Below are 20,312 nucleotides of genomic sequence, written 5' to 3'. Positions count from 1 at the left end.
AATATAGTCGATATCCTCGAATATAGTCGATATCCTCGAATATAGTCGATATCCTCGAATATAGTCGATATCCTCGAATATAGTCGATATCCTCGAATATAGTCGATATCCTCGAATATAGTCGAAATCCTCGAATATAGTCGATATACTCAAATATAGTCGATATCCTCGAATATAGTCGATATCCTCGAATATAGTCGATATCCTCTAATATAGTCGATATCCTCGAATATAGTCGATATAATGGAATATAGTCGATATCCTCGAATATAGTCGATATAATGGAATATAGTAGATATCCTCGAATATAGTCGATATCCTCAAATATAGTCGATATCCTCAAATATAGTCGATATACTCGAATATAGTCGATATCCTCGAATATAGTCGATATCCTCGAATATAGTCGATATCCTCTAATATAGTCGATATACTCGAATATAGTCGATATACTCGAATATAGTCGTTATCCTCGAATTCTGTCGATACACTAGAATATAGTCATATCCTCGAATATAGTCGATATCCTCGAATATAGTCGATAGACTCGAATACTATCGATAGACTCGAATATAGTCGATATCCTCGAATTCTGTCGATATCATCGAATTTTGTCTGGTCATCGACTGGTCATCTCGTCATTTTTCCAATAATTTTTTTGACATTAGGTTATACTACAATTCGTTATTTTGGTGGGGTTATTTTGACCGAATACCGTTCTTGTGATGGCTAGTGCGAGGTCATCAAAAACAGAAAAGTTGCACTTTTCTTACAAAAATTTCTCCAGTTACACGAGCCGTACATCGTCGTGTGGGGTGTCATTAGAAACGTAATTGCATGTACTTCTGCGGCAAATAGGGTCTTATTGGGGTTTGGAAATGTCTAAGTGCTTATATTGAATCGTAGATGCTACCAAACTTCCGTAAGCTCTACTTTCCCTAAAAGTACATGCAATTACCTTTCTAATGACACCCCACACGACCATGTTCGTTTCATGTACCTCGAGAAATTTCCGTAAGAAAAGTGTAAGTTTTCAGCCTTTTTTAGGTTGACAATTTTTGGGAATTTTGGGAATTTAGAGAATTAATTCCCAAATATTAGGAATTTTAGGGCTATATGATGTTGGTTTGCAATAATAATAAGACTTGGTCTTCTTCTTTTTCAGCCTTTTTCTATCCACTGCTGGATGTAGGCCTCTCCAACTTCTTTCCATTTCGTACGATCCATTGGCATTTGCTGCCAGTTTGTACCTGCAATATTCTTAATTCCGTTTGTCCATCTCTCTGGTGGTCTCCCTATAGCTCGTCTTTTATATGGTCGCCAGTTCATGATCTTTTTGGTCCAACGTTCGTCTGTCCTTCTTGCAATATGTCCCGCCCAGCTCCATTTCAGAGATGCTATTCTTTCCATGACATCAACGACCCTGGTTTGTTGTCGAATCCATTGATTCGTCATTCTGTCTCTGAGTGTTATTCCAAGCATACTCCGTTCCATGGCTCTTTGTGTCACTCTCAATTTATCTTCGGATGCTTTCGTTAAAGTTAACGTTTCCGCTCCATAAGTGAGCACTGGAAGGACACAAGTGTCGAAAACTTTGCGTTTCAGACTATTATTCATTTTGCTTTTGAAAATTAGTCTGAGTTTTCCGAACGCTGCCCATGCAAGACCAATCCTACGTCTTATTTCTGCAGTCTGGTTGTCCAGACCTAACTTCAGTTTAGGGGCCATTCACAAATTACGCACTCACCTAAGGGGGGAGGGGGGTCAGAAATCAGACATTTTTATATGAAAAACGCGTGCGAAACGGGGGGGGGGGGTTCAAAAATTAACCGTCCACCGCGTGCATAATTTGTGAATGGCTTCTTATGTCCTAGATATACATTGCTGTCGACTCGTTCAATGACAGTGTCACCAATTTTGATTTCTCTATCGTCCCCGATGTTGGTCATGACTTTTGTTTTCGATAAGTTCATCTTGAGGCCAACTTTGCTTGCCTCTTCACTTAACTGTTGTAGTAAGACTTGGTATATTGTTTTAAATATATCAACTATATTCGAGTATATCGATTATGTTGGAATATATCGATAGCATTCGAGTATAACGTCAGAATTCGAGTATATAGACTGTATTCGAGTGCAGTCGAATCTAGTTCGACTGTATTAGGAAGGTATAAAAATTGTGGCTGGAATTTTCCCAGAATTCAATTGATACTACCTATATGTCGCGAATGTAAATACTATTATTATTTTTAGGGAAGTCAGCGCCGCAGACCGTGAAGAAAATTTAAAAATAAAAATCATGTCGAGGGACGGCTGCTACCGCAAAGGTGGTCAAGGGAAATATCACCTTTACGTGGTCTAAGAGGCGGAGCCCCTAGTGGGGTTTAGGGCAGATCCACATTAACGTCTGGAAAGTATAGAAAAGCTCACCGCAGGCGCGGGGGTTCGGGGCGGACTCGTTCGAGATGGACCCTAAATATTATGAGTAAAATCAGTGTTTTGTCCATTTTTTTTCACTGGTGTTACTTTCTTCTTCTTCTTCTTCTTTTTCAGCCTGTTTCTATCCACTGCTGGATGTAGGCCTCTCCAACTTCTTTCCATTTCGTACGATCCATTGCCATTTGCTGCCAGTTTGTACCTGCAATATTCTTAATTCCGTTTGTCCATCTCTCTGGTGGTCTACCTATAGCTCGTCTTTTATATGGTCGCCAGTTCATGATCTTTTTGGTCCAACGTTCGTCTGTCCTTCTTGCAATATGTCCCGCCCAGCTCCATTTCAGAGATGCTATTCTTTCCATGACATCAACGACCCTGGTTTGTTGTCGAATCCATTGATTCGTCATTCTGTCTCTGAGTGTTATTCCAAGCATACTCCGTTCCATGGCTCTTTGTGTCACTCTCAATTTTTCTTCGGATGCTTTCGTTAAAGTTAACGTTTCCGCTCCATAAGTGAGCACTGGAAGGACACAAGTGTCGAAAACTTTGCGTTTCAGACTATTATTCATTTTGCTTTTGAAAATTAGTCTGAGTTTTCCGAACGCTGCCCATGCAAGACCAATCCTACGTCTTATTTCTGCAGTTTGGTTGTCCAGACCTAACTTCAGTTTATGTCCTAGATATACATAGCTGTCGACTCGTTCAATGACAGTGTCACCAATTTTTATTTCTCTATCGTCCCCGATGTTGGTCATGACTTTTGTTTTCGATAAGTTCATCTTGAGGCCAACTTTGCTCGCCTCTTCACTTAACTGTTGTAGCATAAGCTGAGCCTGACCTAGATTCGCTGCTATCGGTACAATGTCATCAGCGAAGCGGAGATTGCTCAGGTACTCTCCATTTATCTTCATTCCCATTTTACTCCAGTTTAACTTCCTAAAAACACTCTGCAGAATCGCCGTGAATAATTTCGGTGAAATGGTGTCACCCTGCCTTACACCTCGGCCAATTCTGAATTTCTCCGTGCTCTTATGAAGTTTTATACATGAAGTAGCATTTTTGTACACATATCGAATTGTGTTGGAGTACCTTGAGTCTACTCTACATTCGTCTAATGCGTCCAATATCGACCATGTTTCCACTGAATCGAAAGCTTTTTCGAAGTCTATGAATAGCAAGACTATGTCGATGTTGTATTCACGACACTTCTCAATAAGCGTTCTCATCACTTGCAAATGGTCGTTTGTGCTGAAACCAGATCTGAAGGCAGCTTGTTCAACAGGTTGGTAGAAGTCGAACTTGTTAGTGTTCCTCTTCGTAATGATTTTCATAAACAACTTGTAGAGTGTTGACAATAGGCTTATGGGTCGGTAATTTTCCAGCTTTGTTATGTCTCCTTTTTTGTGCAGCAATGTAATTACCGCATTTTCCCAAGCTTCTGGTACTTCTTCCCATTGGAGACATTGATTAAACAAAGCCGTGATTGCCTTTAATAAGGAGTCTCCACCTAGTTTAATGGCTTCCACTGGAACACCATCTTCTCCTGGAGACTTTTTGTTTTTCATCTCGGCTACTGCGGCCTTGACTTCATCAACAGTTATGTCGGGCATATCATCCGATCCCACGTTTCTTATTATTGGTCTATCTTCGGTTTCTTCCGTTGGACTCTGTCTTGCTGAAGAAAACAAATTCTCATAAAATTCTGTTGCAACGTTTAATATCGCATTTCGATCCGTTTGGATCGTTCCTGTTTTGTCTCGTAATTTGAAGATTTCTTTTTTGGCGTTTGTGTTACTTTGGTAGTTGTTATTTTGTCTGGTCGATATTTTATTGGGGTTCACTTAATTCTTATAGATCTTTGCTATGATCCTCGAGCATTCTTTCAATCTTGGCTATGCTTTTTCAATTCTATTAAAGTCAAATCTAATAACCATTAGCTTCATTGCTACATTTTCACAAGGTGCACATGAACTCAAAGAATTGTATATTCATTGCAGGTTCATTATAATTTTTTTATTATACACGAGTGTATAACGCTGGTAAATTCCTCGGTACCATAATATACTATTAATGTCGATATATTCACCGTAATCCAATAATAGTAGATTACATACTTGTGCGGAAAATCGTAGTTTTGAAAAGTGTAGAGTTTGTATGCTGAGCCGAAGGCGAAGTATGCAACCACACGAGTCAAAACAACGAATGTAGTTTATTTTACCTCTTAAGTGTGGCGAAAGTGAATTTTCGCAGCACGTAGGAGGTAAATGAATTTATTAAATTTTACTGCAGCATTCGGGAAACTTAGGATGGTTTTTAAAAGGAAAATGAATAACAGCCTGAAAAGGAAAGTGTTCGATTCGTGTGTCCCACCGGTGTTGACGTATGGTGCAGAAACGTTAACACTAACGAAAGCGTCCGAGAACAAGCTCAGAGTAGAACAAAGAGCAATGGAACGGAGTATACTTGGGATTTCGATTAGAGATAAAATCACGAATTAGTGGATTCGACAGCAGACCAAAGACGTAGGAAAGGATATCATCTCTGAAGTGGATTGGGCAGGACACATTCCAATTCTTAAGAATGACAGTGGAACGTTGGACTTAACATTTCACAGAAATGAGTATGCCAATCTATAATAGTGATTGCCCGTAATTGCGCTTAATGTAATTCGGCCATTTACATGGTCTATGCTGTATTCTGCTTTAACGTGTATACTCGGTCGTTGAAAACACCAAAACGACTGTTTAACATAAATTTTCTTAATTTACTTGAGTGGATGATGTTATCAAATCAAAAGTGCTACTGTAGTGGTGATTATTGAATGTTTCATTTATGAAAAACAAGTAAATTTCAGTGTGTGTGAAAACAATTTAATTTTCGAATAAGTTCCATCCAAAATGAGCTGGCCGGTAATGATCACGGGCTAAAGGCTCTTATTCTTCAAAAGCAACGGTGATATCAACGTTTGAATGTGAATTCCCATACAAAAATTCTAAATATCGAATTCGATCGCTTTTTTTGCAGCGCTTTCTACCATACCACTAAACGCGTGCACTGAAAAAAAAAGTTTCCAACCAACCGACCAATATAGCATACACGCTGATATACAATGTATAAAGTCCATCATGTCCATCATGTTGAATTTCGTGTACTATAGTCCCATATATATATTCCGATAATGGAATGTAAATTGAACGAAATTTAAAGCAAACATTTTTATAAATAGCTCGCACAAGTCAACAGCATTAATATTTTCAATTTTGTTCAATAATTAAATAAGTTAATTTCAAACAACACACAGCGAGATGTAAAGCGCTCCGGCAAAAAAAAATATAATTTTTTTCCCTCGATAAATATAAATGGAGTCGATTAAAAAAGCCGCACCCCTAAGTATATCTCTATTCGATCAACGTGTATAATATTGAAAAGGGCAAAAAATATTTTAGCGAATCGCAAAGTATAACAGTCATTGAACACGGTAGAGAGAAGAGAGCACAAAAAAAAGATTTTTTTTTTGCCGAAGGATTTTTTTGGTATTTTATTTTCTCCTCGTATTTAATATGTGTATAGAGCAAAGGGATGAAATCGGTAGTAGTTTTTAAAACATTTTCAATTTGTTGAAATGAGATGCAATGCAAAAAAAAAATTATCGAGTGGACAGATTTTTTTCGGGGGGGTTCGTTGGTGTGCGTTTTTTTTTTTGTTATTTGGGTTGTTGTTCGATATATTTCTGTCGATTTGAAAATTTCTTTTCCGTTGAATAAAAATGATGGAGAGAGAGATGGGACGATAATTGAAAGAGGGATTTTTGTATTTCCAGAACGTTTTTTTTTGTTCGCTATATTCTGTTCGATGTTCGATTCTTTTATTATTTTCGTTTCGTGCTTCGTTGTTGTTGTTGCTGTTTTTATATATACCAAATACCAAACCATATACCATTTACCCCACACCGCGTTCCATACAAGGCATAATACATAATACATAGTTAACAGCATATTATAAGGGAAAAGAATAAATAAAGTTCGATGATTTAGGTAAATTGGGAATGATGATTGAGCATTGGCGTTTCCGCGATATTGTTTTCTAAGGGCTATAATAACTAGGTGGAAGGTGGTGGGTGTTTGGTATTTTTTTCTGACATATAATAGCACTCCAATATAGATGTGGGTTGGGGTGTTTAACATTTTTTCCAATCCACATTATTTCCAATCGTTACTCTGTTCGCGTTTCTTATGGTTTGTGTGTATGTGTGTGTGTAAATGCACTTAAGCCCACAACACATTTCATGTTTTCTCATCATTAATAGTTATTTGTGTATCTGTTTTGGACGATTGTTTTTAGGCAATTTCGCGAGTTGTAGCCCGAACGAAGTGAGGCCTACATGCGAAAGTGCCTAAAATCAATCGTCCAAAACAGATACTCAAAAAATTTTTCATGTAAGGGGTCGAAAACCCGAGAAAAATCTCGAAACTCCCTCATTTTCAGCCCCGACACATGAAAATGTACTTTTTATGCCAAATACTGCGAAAGTTTGTATTTTCGGTCCTCAAATGGTGACCGAAAGTAAAAAAATTCAGGCCTTGGGCCGAAAGTAAATGTCACTGTCATCATTTTACTTTCGGTCCTCATATGTCTCGAAAACACATGTTCACTTGATTGAAAGTACGCATTGAGTGTACTACACTACACTGTAGTGTTGTGTTGACGATAGCCAAATGTTTTGTGAGCAAGTGAATGTATGTTTACAGTAATTTCATTTGTTAAATTGTTTTTATTTTATACCAGGGGGCTGCCGTCCCCTGGACCCCCGCGCTTTTCGGCATTTTGGTGTTTCTACAGCAAATTTTGTTGATAACTCAACAGTTTAATTAAAATTATGTTTTGTTTCGGACCGAAAATACAAATCTTCCGCAGTATTTGGCATAAAAAATAGTATGCATCACTCGGGGCAAAAGTAAAAAAATTAAAATCGTGTGATTGCCGCCCTTGCCTGCGGCGCGGGCTGCAAACTTCACACGTTTGAATTGTTATGCAAAATACTATTTCATTACACTAACTACGAAAATTGTAATTTTCGCTTCCCGAATGAGATGCGAAAGTTTCAAAATTCAACTCTCAGTAAGCCACGACATCACAAGAGGTGCGAAAGTACTTTCGCCCCCAAACGAAGATGCGAAAGTAAATGACAGCAACAACAGAGTAGCGAAAGTACTTTCGGCTCTCAAAAGAGGATGGGAAAGTAAATGACAGCAACAACATGTGTTCCGTCTGGTGTCGTTGTGATCGCTGTGATTGTTGTGATAGAAAAGAACGTTGTCATTAATTTAATATTTTTTCTTTTACCAGGGGGCTGCCACCCCTTGGACCCCCACATATTTCGGTAAATTTCATCAGTTGGAACGTGTTTAGGAAGCTCAAATTACAATTTTCGTAGTTGTATGGATCACATGGCACGACGTAAAAAAATTCAACCTGTGCGATTGCCGCCCTGGCCTTCGGCAAACTTCGCACACGGTTGAATTTTTTTACTTTCGTCCCTTGTGATCCAAATAACCATTTCTTAGAAATTGATTGGCACGAAAGTTTGATTTAATGAAAATGCGTGTAGCAGTCGCGAATCATATTCAGTGATCATATACTAGGTGAATTTGACGATTTTGTAAAAGTTTCAGGATTTCTCATCGACATGTCCGAAGATAGTCCAAGTCCAAAATTTAGAACCCGCCTCCTGTAGAAGAAAAGACCCGCCTCTTTTCAATTTAAGTTCATAATGTTAACGTTAAAGGTGTGTCTAATTTAAGTGAAATAGACGTGTCTTTAAAACGGGCAGTCCAGAATTGATTCGTAAGTAGAAAATTGGACTGTCCAGAAATAAGAGTCGAAGAAAAAGTTGGACAGTCCAGAAATAAGACTCGCGAAAAAAGTTGGACAGTCCAGAATCGGTAAGAAATATTTTATTTTATTAAAATGGACTGCCTGTTTTAAAGACACGGCACTTAAATTAGACACACCTTTAACGTTAACATTATGAACTTAAATTGAAAAGAGGCGGGTCCCTTCTTCTACAGGAGGCGGGTTCTAAATTTTGGACTTGGACTAAGTTCGGAGATATTCTCATCGCAGTAAATATTTTGGCTCTTAAAGAACGTCAAATCCACTGGAAATTTATTTCTTCTATTTTTCCCAGTTTTTCGGGTATTGCTTCGGCGGTAAGCGTCCGATTGGCAGTCTACACTTTCATGTCTCATAACAATTTTTCGCCTTTGTTTCCCCACAACCCACCTACTATTATCTCAACAATCTCAATAGTCCAGAAAATTTTCTTTTGAAAGAACCCGAAATAACCTGAAAAATTATGGAGTTCTAGAACAGGGATTATGTTGGACCATGTGGAACGACGTCGGAATTTCATAAACGGTAAATGAAAAATACACTGTTCAGTCTCCGAGGGCGCTAGTTCATAATCCACTGATCGGATTTTATTGAAGTATGTCTTTTCGGCTAGGTGTTCTCAATAATTCCCGTGAAGTATCGCCAAAGTCAAATCGCCAAGAAAAAATTAAATCGCCAAAAAAAATCGCCAAAGTGTTAAGAGCCGCCAAGAAAAATCGCCAAAGTGTGAAGAAACGCCAATTATTTGACTTTTTTCTTTTTCTCGTTTCTTCACACTTTGTCGATTTTTTTGGCGATTTAAAAAATTCTAAAAAAGAGACGAATCGCCAAAATAAGTCGCCAAAGTGTGAAGAGCCGCCAAGAAAAATCGCTAAAGTGTGAAGAAACGACAAAACGAAAAAAATCAGCTAATTGGCGTTTCTTCACACTTTGTTGATTTTTCTTGGCGATTCTGTTGTACCATTGCCAAGGTATGTGTGTGAAGTACAGGCGAACTTGAACCTGCGAATTCTACATTATAGTCAAGTAGTTATGACGATCATTTTATATCACTTTTTAGTGATTTTTGGAATTACAAAAAATTCGCAGCATAGAAACTGCCAAATAAAAATTTCGTAGGTTTGAACCCGCGAAAAAAATCGCCCATTCAAACTGCGAAAACAAATACACAAAATTTGCAGATAAAAATCGCAATCATTGAATCATTGAATCATAAAAAAAACTTGCAGGTTTGAGTTGAGATCCAACTTAACTCAATTCCTAACTTTCTTCTCGCCATAAAGGCGTGTTGTTGGTTCCTAGGGAATTCATCCTTTTACGAAATGTAACGTGCAGGAGTTTAGTTCGTCCCTACAGAATTCATTTTGCGAAATGAATACCAATTTTCATTGCACATAAAAAGTGTTTTAACACGCCGAGCGATCCGGCCCATTGCCCGGAGCGAAGCGGAGGGCCGCAATGCGAGCCGGGCGCCGGAACGGTGTCGGTAACTTAGGAGTTATTTTTTTCTCTCGCACCGTCTAATAATTAGGCCTTTTACAAAATAACACGCTAATAAAATTTCAGACAGAGAAATACTCCGCTTTAAATAGTGGACATGTATCTCATTTCTATAAGGTTTTTTTCATTTTGTCGTTTTTTCACACTTTAGTGATTTTTTTTTTGCGATTTGTCAATTTTTGAGAATTTTTGTAGTCGCCAAAAAAAATCGTCAGTGTGAATAACTGCCAAGAAAAATAGCCAAAGTGTGAAGAAACGCCAATTATTTGATTTTTTTCTTTTTGTCGTTTCTTCTTTGGCGAATTTTCTTGGCGTTTCTTCACACTTTGGCGATTTTTTTTGTCGTTTCTTCACACTTTGTCGATTTTTTTTGGCGATTTAAAAAGTTCTCAGAAACTGACGAATCGTCAAAAAAAATTGTCAAAGTGTGAGGAACCGCCAAGAAAAATCGCCAAAGTGTGAAGAAACGACAAAATGTGAAGAAACGCCAACATTTTTTTTTTGGCGATTCGACTTTGGCGATACTTCACGGGAATTTCTCAATACCTGACGTTACCTAATATTTACTGGGTAGAGGGTTAAATTTTCTTGAAAATTGATTTCTTTCTTGTGTTCTATTAGCACTGCTTCTATCATGAACACTGAATTGACAAGTGTCGAATTTAAAAAACATGTCATCTGCCTACTGTGATTTCATCAGCCATTTGTTATTCGACCCACGTGATATTCAGTGAATATTAATAAGATTCAAACACGTTTTCGGTTTTTAAAAAACCACATCTTTGCCCACATCAATCAATCTTGCCCACATCACGTTTTAAATATCTAATCTTGTGGACTGATTGAGCAATGTCTTCATTCTTTGCAATGGTAAACGTTAGGGGATTACATATATAGTTACACAATGTAATGTTAAATAGACAGATAGATATTGATTGAACGGCACACGACCTCTACTAATGTTAATTCCATGTCTTATTCATTTCACATATGAGTGACATCTCTTGTCATTAAAATTTAATGTTCTCATTGAGGACAACAAATTTAGATTTAGATTTTTAGCGAAAGCTATTACACGCCTAGAAGGATTCTTTTGAATTTGGACTTATCTAAATCTGCGATATTTTTTCGAAGTCTGTTTTATTATATGTCTAGATATGTTTTGGTTTTTGGACTTTTTGTTACAAAACTGCTTTTGACAGCAGCGGTTAATTTTTTGGTAAACATCACCACTTATCGTCTTCAGCAATGTTTAGTCTGTCCTCAACATTCATCAGCGAAGGAAAACGGTTGCAGTTTTATTTATTGTAAAAAATAATTAGAAATTAATTGCGTGTAATGTTAATACTAGTTTATCGTTGAAGGTGAGTGATTTCGAAAGGGTATTGAATTTGTGTTGAACGCCAAGAAACTTACCGTTCGCAATAAAAAAATGTCCAATAAAAATTGAATGGAATCGAATATCAATCGCACGCTATTTTTAAGGTTAAGTTTCACATTCTTTTTCGCCTTTTCGAGCCTTTTTCGGAAACGGGAAAACCATTTTTTGCGGATTTCAATTTGTCTATCTTTCTATAAGGAAACGGCAAAACCATTTTTTGCGGATTTCAATTTGTCTATCTTTCTATGAGAAAACGGGAAAACCATTAATTTATCTGATGGATTTTTTTTTGTTTCAGTGAAACCACCAAAACCGGTCACACACATTTTCTATCTACCAAGCTTCGGGTGAATCCAGGCGTTAGTGGTATGGTTTGTAGCGCTGCATAAAAAAGCGGACGAATCCGATATTTTGAATTTTTGTATGGTAATTCTCCGTTGTTTTTAACGAATAAGAGACAGATTTTGCTAGGTTTATGTAGTTTATCGATTGGCATACTCATTTGTGTGAAATGTCGAGTAAAATAGTAATAACAACGCCAATTTTGAAAATTTGTCGCTACTAAAATAGAACCTTCTAAGTATTGAATAATTTAATATTGAATTATTAGAATTGTTATTTGCATAACTTGAAGTGAAGCGTTTAAAAATCGAGATCGAGTTATGAAACTTACTTCAAATTTAAAGTCCGTTGAAAGTTTATGAAATTTCACGTATTAGATCATTTCGGATCAATGTCAACTTGCAATCGTGTAAAATACTTTTGATGCTTTGGATTAACAAAATTTACATGAAAGCTTGACTTTCCAACTGTTCATCACTAGTATGCAAATAGCTACTATACACAATTTTTTGCAACTCCCGTAAAAACGTAATCTTCAACATTTATTTTCGGAACGTTTTGTCTACATTGTGAACAAAGGCCAAATATTTTCGAACCAACTTTATTATATATGACAAGTGGTAGCTGGCTAAAAAAATGATCGCTCAGACATTTCAATAGTATTTTGAAAATACAAGATTTTCGGGATTCAAATGTTTATCGGTTTGCAAAGTAGAAGACCTTCTGCATGCCAGATGACAGTTTTTTGAAACGTCATCCTGAAATTGGTCGTATCCCAACAAAAATCTCTTCGAGAAAAGTGTGACGCACAAACAAGCTGGATTAGTTTTTCTCATTATCTACCAAATAATTTTTCCCAAAAAAAATTTGACTGGAAACAACCAAAATTGTACCAAAAAAGAAGAGATTTTTGTTGGGATATCAGTCGTTTTAGAAGTGTAGTCAACACTGCTTTTTAGAACATTAAAAAATTTGACGAAATTCGAAAATTTGACAAAAATCGAAAATTGGACGAAAATCGAAAATTTGACGAAATTCAAAAATTTGACGAAATTCAAAAATTTGACGAAAATCAGCTACCCGAAAGTGACCAAATATTTCCAGCTGCCCAAGATACCCTAAAAGTGACCAAATTTTTCCAGCTGCCCAACATACCCTGAAAGTGACCAAATATTTCCAGCTACCCAACATACCCCGAAAGTGACCAAATTTTTCTTATTGCCCACCATGTAAACCATAATATTCATAAACTTTGAATTTTGAAATTGAACCGAATTACAACCAACTTCACAACAATAATAACAACACTATCATCACAACACTATCAACACACACAAAAAACACAAAATGGCTGTACACATTTAAATGAGAGAATTTGTTCCGAAAATTAATTAATTAATTCAACAAAATTCTGATTTTTCCTGTGATATTTCTGATGAATGAAACTTAAGTTCTAATGGCCTGACTAAGGTTCCTGCAAAGTTTCATGGAGATTAGCTGCGGATTTTCCGAGATCGACCGATAGATAGATAAATAGATAGATAGATAGATAGAAACATACAGAGTAAGTCGAAAGATTTTGATTGTTTGAAGAATGCCATTTTTCATGTATTTGTACTGAAAATGACGACTTGGGAAACGCAATATCTCCGGTTCCCGAGCACTTTGGTAGGCATGTGATAGCTCATTTTCTTTGTATTTCAAGCGAGAATATTTAATAATTATTATGTACTTGAAGCAGTAACGAGTACGTTACACTTCTGTACATAACACGAACGAGCATTAGCGAAACGATATCTGTTTCGATGTATGACTCAACAAAACGTGTTCTTACGTCGTACATGTTGATCAGATCGAATTTTCAAAGGTTTGTATCTCGGCAGATAATAATCCATTGAAAAACGAATTACGTTACAGAAGTCCTGAGATCACGCACTACACACTGGCATTTTGTTTGATTGAAATCCATTTAGTCGAAATTTAATTATTTTCGTCGTAAACAAAATACATACACATAGTTCACATAAGAACTACACACACACACACTACGCCATGAGTCGTACAAGTTAGGGGCCATTCACAAATAACGCAAGCGGTGGACGGTTAATTTTTGACCCCCTCCCCCCCGTTTCGCACGCGTTTTTCATATAAAAATATCTAATTTCAGTGGTCGAATGGATAGCACTGCTTGCTTGCACGCAAAGTTTCCGAGTTCGGTTCTCGTTGGGGTCAGGATTTTTTTCCAAGTTTCCAATTGAACAGTTTAGTTTCTTTCATTTAAATGCAGAGTAAAACAAAACTCCCTAGGGACGGGTCGCGGTCGACGATAGATTAATGTATCATATAAAGCTTATATACAGAACCGTTTAATGTATGACATAGTCACTCCGGAACGATAAAAAATAATTGAATTGCGATATTGGACATTTTGGCAAAAGTAGAAATCTCGCCTATACATAGTTGTAGCGTCTCAAAAAAAATTTCTTCGTTCTTTTTTCGTTCCGCTATCGCTCCGGACATGATAAAATACAATACAGTTATACGCAGTAGTGCCGCTTCTGAAAGACTTCCTTACTTTCCTAAAAAAAAGAATGAACAAAATCAAAGTTCATAAAAAACAATATTTAAAAAATTATTGAGATTTCGTTATGGTCACCATGATCAAAAATGTTAAAAAATTTATAAAAATTAAAAGTTGTTTTATCGCATACGGTGTGTGCGAGGGGTAATCACTGATTTACTAGCTCAGTAAATCACGGTAAATCACAGTAAATCAAGTAAATCAAAAATGAAGTTTCTACTAAATTTGAATCTATTTACTTCAATTTGTATTAGTTCATGAAATTTATCCTATATGTTTACGGCCACGATACTTCGAAATGTAATCCAGTGACAATTAAAAATTTTTCAAAAATTTTTCAAAATTTTTTGTGATTTACCGTGATTTACTTGATTTACTGATTTACTAGTGATTACCCCCTTGGGTGTGTGTGTATTGTGCACTATATACAATATACACGACGTACATAAGAGAAAACAAATTTACCCTAGAGAGCTAAAGGTTTTGCAAGCAAAATTATATCACTAGAAAAAGAGATGTTTGCCTACTGCGGTAAAATACCTCACTGATATAAGGCTGTATATAAGAGACTCGTACTAATACTCGCGCAAGCGCTCGTATACGTACACGTCTCTTAGCAGTAATGTACTATTATTCATGAGATCTTTTAGCGAAGCATTAGCGGTCGCTATTTGCGGCCGCTACTAGCGCGCTAACTTTTTTTTCGGTTAGCGAATAAATTTAGCGATGCTAACATTTTTCGAAATTAGCGTTAGCGTCGCTAATAAAAACTGTTAGCGATCTCAGCCTTGCAAATGAGTATGCCAATCGATAAAACTCCATAAAAGATGCAAACCTAGCAAAATTCCGAACGATTTGACGGTCGATATTTAAATTTCGAATTGTTAGGGAACGATTTGTGATAGACTTTTGCAATATTTTTAGCCCCGTACGAAGTACAAAGGGGCTTATAGGATTACGATGCCGTGTGTAATTGATGGAATTCGAAGCAGACGGTAAGGGCAAAGTGTTTGCCTATGTTCATAGATAACGAATCCGCAATAAAAATTTTGTCTGTCCGTCTGTCTGTCTGTCCGTCACGTCGATATCTTGAGTAAATCAATCCGATTTCAAAATTTTTTTTTCCCTGAAAGATAGTCAAAATAGTGAGGCTAAGTTCGAAGATGGGCATATTTGTGAGTTAGGGCCGCCTAAGTGCTTTAAGGTCTTTTGGGGATATTTACGGCAAAAAAAACGATGGAAATGCAAATGAAACGGCAAAAGATAGGTATTGTCGATACCGATCCAGGAAAAAAAAGTTTATTAAAATCGGGTGAGTTAGGGCCCTAGAAGTGAAAGGCTACTCGGCCCTAAGTGTATTTTGCATATACTTCGAGTAAATTTCATCCTTTTTTCGTAATTTTTGTTTCATTTGAAAGGTAATCGAAGCCCGAATATAATGTGGCGAAAAACGTTTTAAATTTGGGTCCTTGGACTGAGGCCGCTCCTCGGCCCTAAGTGTATTTTGCATATAAATCGATTAAATCTCATCCAATTTTGCTAGTTTTTGTCTTATATGAAAGGTAATTGAACACCGAATAGAATGTGGTGAGAAAAATGTTTGAAATTTGGGTCCTTGGACTGAGGCCGCTCCTCGGCCCTAAGTGTATTTTGCATATAACTCGAGTAAATTTGATCCGATTTTCCTAAATTTTGTTTCATTTGAAAGGTAATCGAACACCGAATAGAATGTTGTTGAAAAAAAATTAAATTTGGGTCCTTGGATTAAGGCCGCTACTCGGCCCTAAGTGTATTTTGCATATAACTCAAGTAAATTTCATTCCTTTTTCCTAATTTTTGTTTCATTTAAAATGTAATTGAACACAGAATAGAATGTTGTGGAAAAAAAATTAAAATTTGGGTCCTTGGACTAAGGCCGCTCCACGGCCCTTAGTGTGTTTTGCATATAACTCGAGTAAATTTGATCCGATTTTCCTAATTTATTTTTCATTTGAAAGGTAATCGAACACCGAATAGAATGTTGTTGAAAAAATAAATAAATTTGGGTCCTGGGACTAAGGCCGCTACTCGGCCCTAAGTGTATTTTGCATATAACTCGAGTAAATTTCATCCGATTTTCCTAAATTTTTTTTTCATTTAAAAGGTAGTTGAACACCGAATAGAATGTTGTTGAAAAAAATCAAAATTTGGGTCGTTGGACTAAGCCCGCTACTCGGCCCTAAGTGTATTTTGCATATAACTCGAGTAAATTTCATCCGATTTTCCTAATTTTTGTTTCATTTGGAAGGTAATCGAAGGCCGAATAGAATACTGTTGGAAAAAAAATAAATTTGGGTCGTTGGACTAAAGCCGTAACTTGGCCTTAGGCCTCTCAATAAATTAAAATTTTAGGTCAACTTGAAATTTGTGTTACATTTGAAAGGAACGTCGTACGGGGCTTCGTAATTGCGCTATGCGCAATTTCTAAGATGTACACATTTCATAATAATTTGACTTCAACTACGTTTACGGGTGCAATAGGTCTACGGTCAAAGTAGGGTGACAGACGCACTAGGGTCACGTACGCAATAGATATACGGGTTCGTACGGGGCTCAGTCGCAGCAAACGCTCCGACTGTTCTGATGGCTCGTTTTGAATTGGTACTTTAGAGCCTCGGCAATTCTACGCTATCAAAATTTTTTCTCCGCCGATAACGGATTTGTTCCACAGTTTTTCCGGCTCTTTCCATCCCCGAAAGTTTTGGATGTCCTCCCACATAACTCGGCGGTTCGCTGATGGTAAATTTTCAAAATCTGTAAAATCGACTATCAGCGGATGCCTGAGTTTCTATGGTGAACGAATAAAACTTGTTGGAGACGATAGAGCGTGAAAAACTACGGAACAAATCCGTTATTCGCGGAGAAAAAATTTTGATAGCGGAGATCGCCGTAGAATATGGGTTTGAAAATGCAAACCTCCGCCAATTGCAATAGTTTTGTATGACCAGTTACCTCAGATCAAATTTTTAACACTTTGAGGCAATAGAGAATAGGTGGCGTCCATAAAGGACGTCCGCGATTTTTCTTGAATTTTAGACCCCCCTCCCCTCTTTTCCGCACTTTTCCACTACACAAATGTATGGCGGTCACACTTTGGCGAACCCCCCCTCACACCCATAGTGCGGACGTCCTTTATGGATGGCCCCAAAGGACCAGTCTAATGCCTGAACCCAGCCAGAATCTTAGGAACTAGGTTCTCTCCTATTTTTTTTAAATTTTATTTAGATGTCGAATATTATTTTCGGCGTTTTTATATTCTAACATACATCAAAATTTTGCTTATTTGTTTTTTAATTGTAAAAAGTATTGGTAAAGTTAGCAGAATTACCAACGTTCGTCAACATGCGATCAGCGCACCATCTTAATTATTCACAAGAAGCTGTTACAATTTACATATAAAAGTATCGGGATGTTTTAGCAAAGAATCAAACCAAATATCCTTTAAATTTTAGAATTTGACCCTTTAAATTGTGTTATTTAAATTCGTCACTTTTAATCAACTTTATAAAAAAAACAGCACATTTCTTTGGCATAGTGTAGAATAATTTTTGATTGCTGTTTGTATATGGAATTGAAATAAATTCATATGCGAGAGCCTAATTTGCAGGATTTCTGAGATTCTTTGGATTCCTTTTGTGGCCGACGTCAATCAAATCACAGAACAAAATAAAGTTTTTTTTTTGTAAAAACAATTTCCGTTCCATTTAAATATTTATGTCGCGTCATTGAACCCATGATTATATCGTCCAATTCGATAGTGAAAGTAATTTATAAATGTTACGGATGCAACAAATGCCGTCTTACATAAGTTGTTATACAGTCTGCTCTGCATATCTATCCACATCCTTCGGTCAAACAACTATAAACAAGATTTCGTTTTCTGATTTAATTTCAACGAACAATAAAAATGCAAAGAAGAAGAAAAAAAATGACCAAAAAGTTTCACTTTTAAACGAGAAATTTTACGCATCTGCACTTGCAGCAATAATGCACTTTCAATCAAAAGATTTGACCTCGTTTCATTGAAGCGTTTTTTTAACGGTGCAATTCCTTTTTCATGTTGCATTTTGTTTTGTGTTACCGAATGCGTTGATGTAACATATCATGTGTGCTTGTAACTCTCCTTGCATGTCAGTAAATTTATATTATTTATAATGCTCCACGCAAATTATTCACATGCAATGGAACACCGGGTCAGGATAGATTTAGTCAACAATTTAACAATAAAATTGTTGGTAGGGTCAGTATACCTGTCTCCGGACCTATTGTTCTTTGATTCATTAAAAAAAGATTATCAACGAAATGACTGTGCATTACACAATGGATTTTCAGGTCTGCGATAGCCTGTGTGCGGAAAACGTAGATCATCAAAAACTTTGTCCGGGTATGTTGTTGACGGATCCGAGAGAGCCAGGGAAGAAGTTCCCCTGGACGACTTTAACTCTACAACTTTAAAAACTCTACAAAACTACCGAAGAAACCGATGGTCCAAAAGGTCCCACTGCCAAGATTGCCTAACATCGAAAATTTGACATTTTGGTTTTTGACCTATATTTCCTGAGAGACAAATGATTATGTTTAGCTTTTGGTATGAGGTGGCAGAGGGGAGGTCGAGTACTACCAGTACACTAAGCATGTCCCGGTAGGCAATTCACCTGAAACCACATTTTCAAAATAATATGGTTTTTCAAAAACCGAATAGTCAAATCCAATGTGAAATGGCTATTCGCACGCGCGTGGGAATAGTCACAGCGTAAATTTATTGACATTGACAGTCCTGAAAAATATGAATCTCATTATTGAATGATCCCCTAGAGATCCGGTACACTATAGGGCTACGGACGTACTAACGTTACGGACGCAATCGGGTCATAATGGGAGAACGTTGCCGGAGTTCTGAACTTGTTATAGATTGAAAATTAAAGCAGTACAGACGAAAACTCTCATATCAACAAAACACGTATTAAATTCACGGAAAGCTAAATTACCGACATTAAACTTTGTGCTTGCTTTATATAGAACCCTTCACTACAACCATACCATACCACACCACACAATAACGGACAAACAATTTGTTCAATTCATGATGTAGGTCAGTTCAGGCCCACAATATAGCATATTATACGTACACACCCGACACAGATGCGTTTAAAGGTGATCTGCTAAATAGAATATGAAAATTAAATGGAACATAATGTAAGAGACGTGAAGCGAGCATCACCAATGTTGTTATAACATGGTTTAGACTTCTCTCAAACTAAACGGCCGGTGGTAATCGTTGCAAATTCATAAATTATATTGTTGTAAAAGGATAGACATCCAGTAATTACGTATGATTAGGCGATTAGCGATTATATAAACGACCGTGCAAATTGGTTGTTTGTTGTATTAAATGAATCCGTTGCGTTAAATTAATTGGTTTTTTCTTTCTTCTTCATTTTAAATTATCTATTATGCCAGTTAGAATATATTAGAAATGAAAATGCGGCTAAACGGTCGACAGATGGACAATCATAATCACACGAATCGCTTTAAGAGGGACTTCGAGGAAACTGTGACAGTCCAAGTGATAGTATATTGGAGATGCGCTAGCAGGCCCAAACTTTAGCCCACCCGAAAGCATCGAAAGAACAAGGGGGCAAAAGTTCTCGGGCAGGTCACAAAACAGTCATTTTTTGGGTGGCATTGGGTGCTTTATAAACGTTTTTAGGCTTCGAGAGAATACTTTTATCACAAGATGTGGCGTTAGCCCTGTACGATCCCGCATACCTATTGCGTACGTGACCCTAACGAAAAACGATAACAAAAACCCATTCGAAGCAAAAATCACTTACGCCCATAAATTTATGGCGGAATATTAGGAATCAACCGTTTATCACCTCAACAATCCCGAAAAACTTCACAAATCCTTTAATCCTCGATGGCGTTCTAGAACTGGTAAGTTGGTAGACCATGAGGATGCTGTAATTTTGGGAACCACTGCATTACCAAAATAATCCCAAGAGTCCAGAAGAGAACCCAAAAATCCTCTCAATTCCTTCAAATTCCTTGAATTCTATAAGTGGGAAGATGGTGGACCATATGGGATTGTGGAATTTTGGGAACCAAACTGCCACCTTATTAATACTAAAGGTCCCGAATA

The sequence above is a fragment of the Bradysia coprophila genome, unplaced genomic scaffold, assembly GCF_014529535.1.
Source record: "Bradysia coprophila strain Holo2 unplaced genomic scaffold, BU_Bcop_v1 contig_333, whole genome shotgun sequence".
NCBI classification, from domain to species: Eukaryota; Metazoa; Arthropoda; class Insecta; order Diptera; family Sciaridae; genus Bradysia; species Bradysia coprophila.
The sequence above is the reverse complement of the archived record's forward strand: the minus strand, read 5'-3'. Positions refer to the sequence as shown.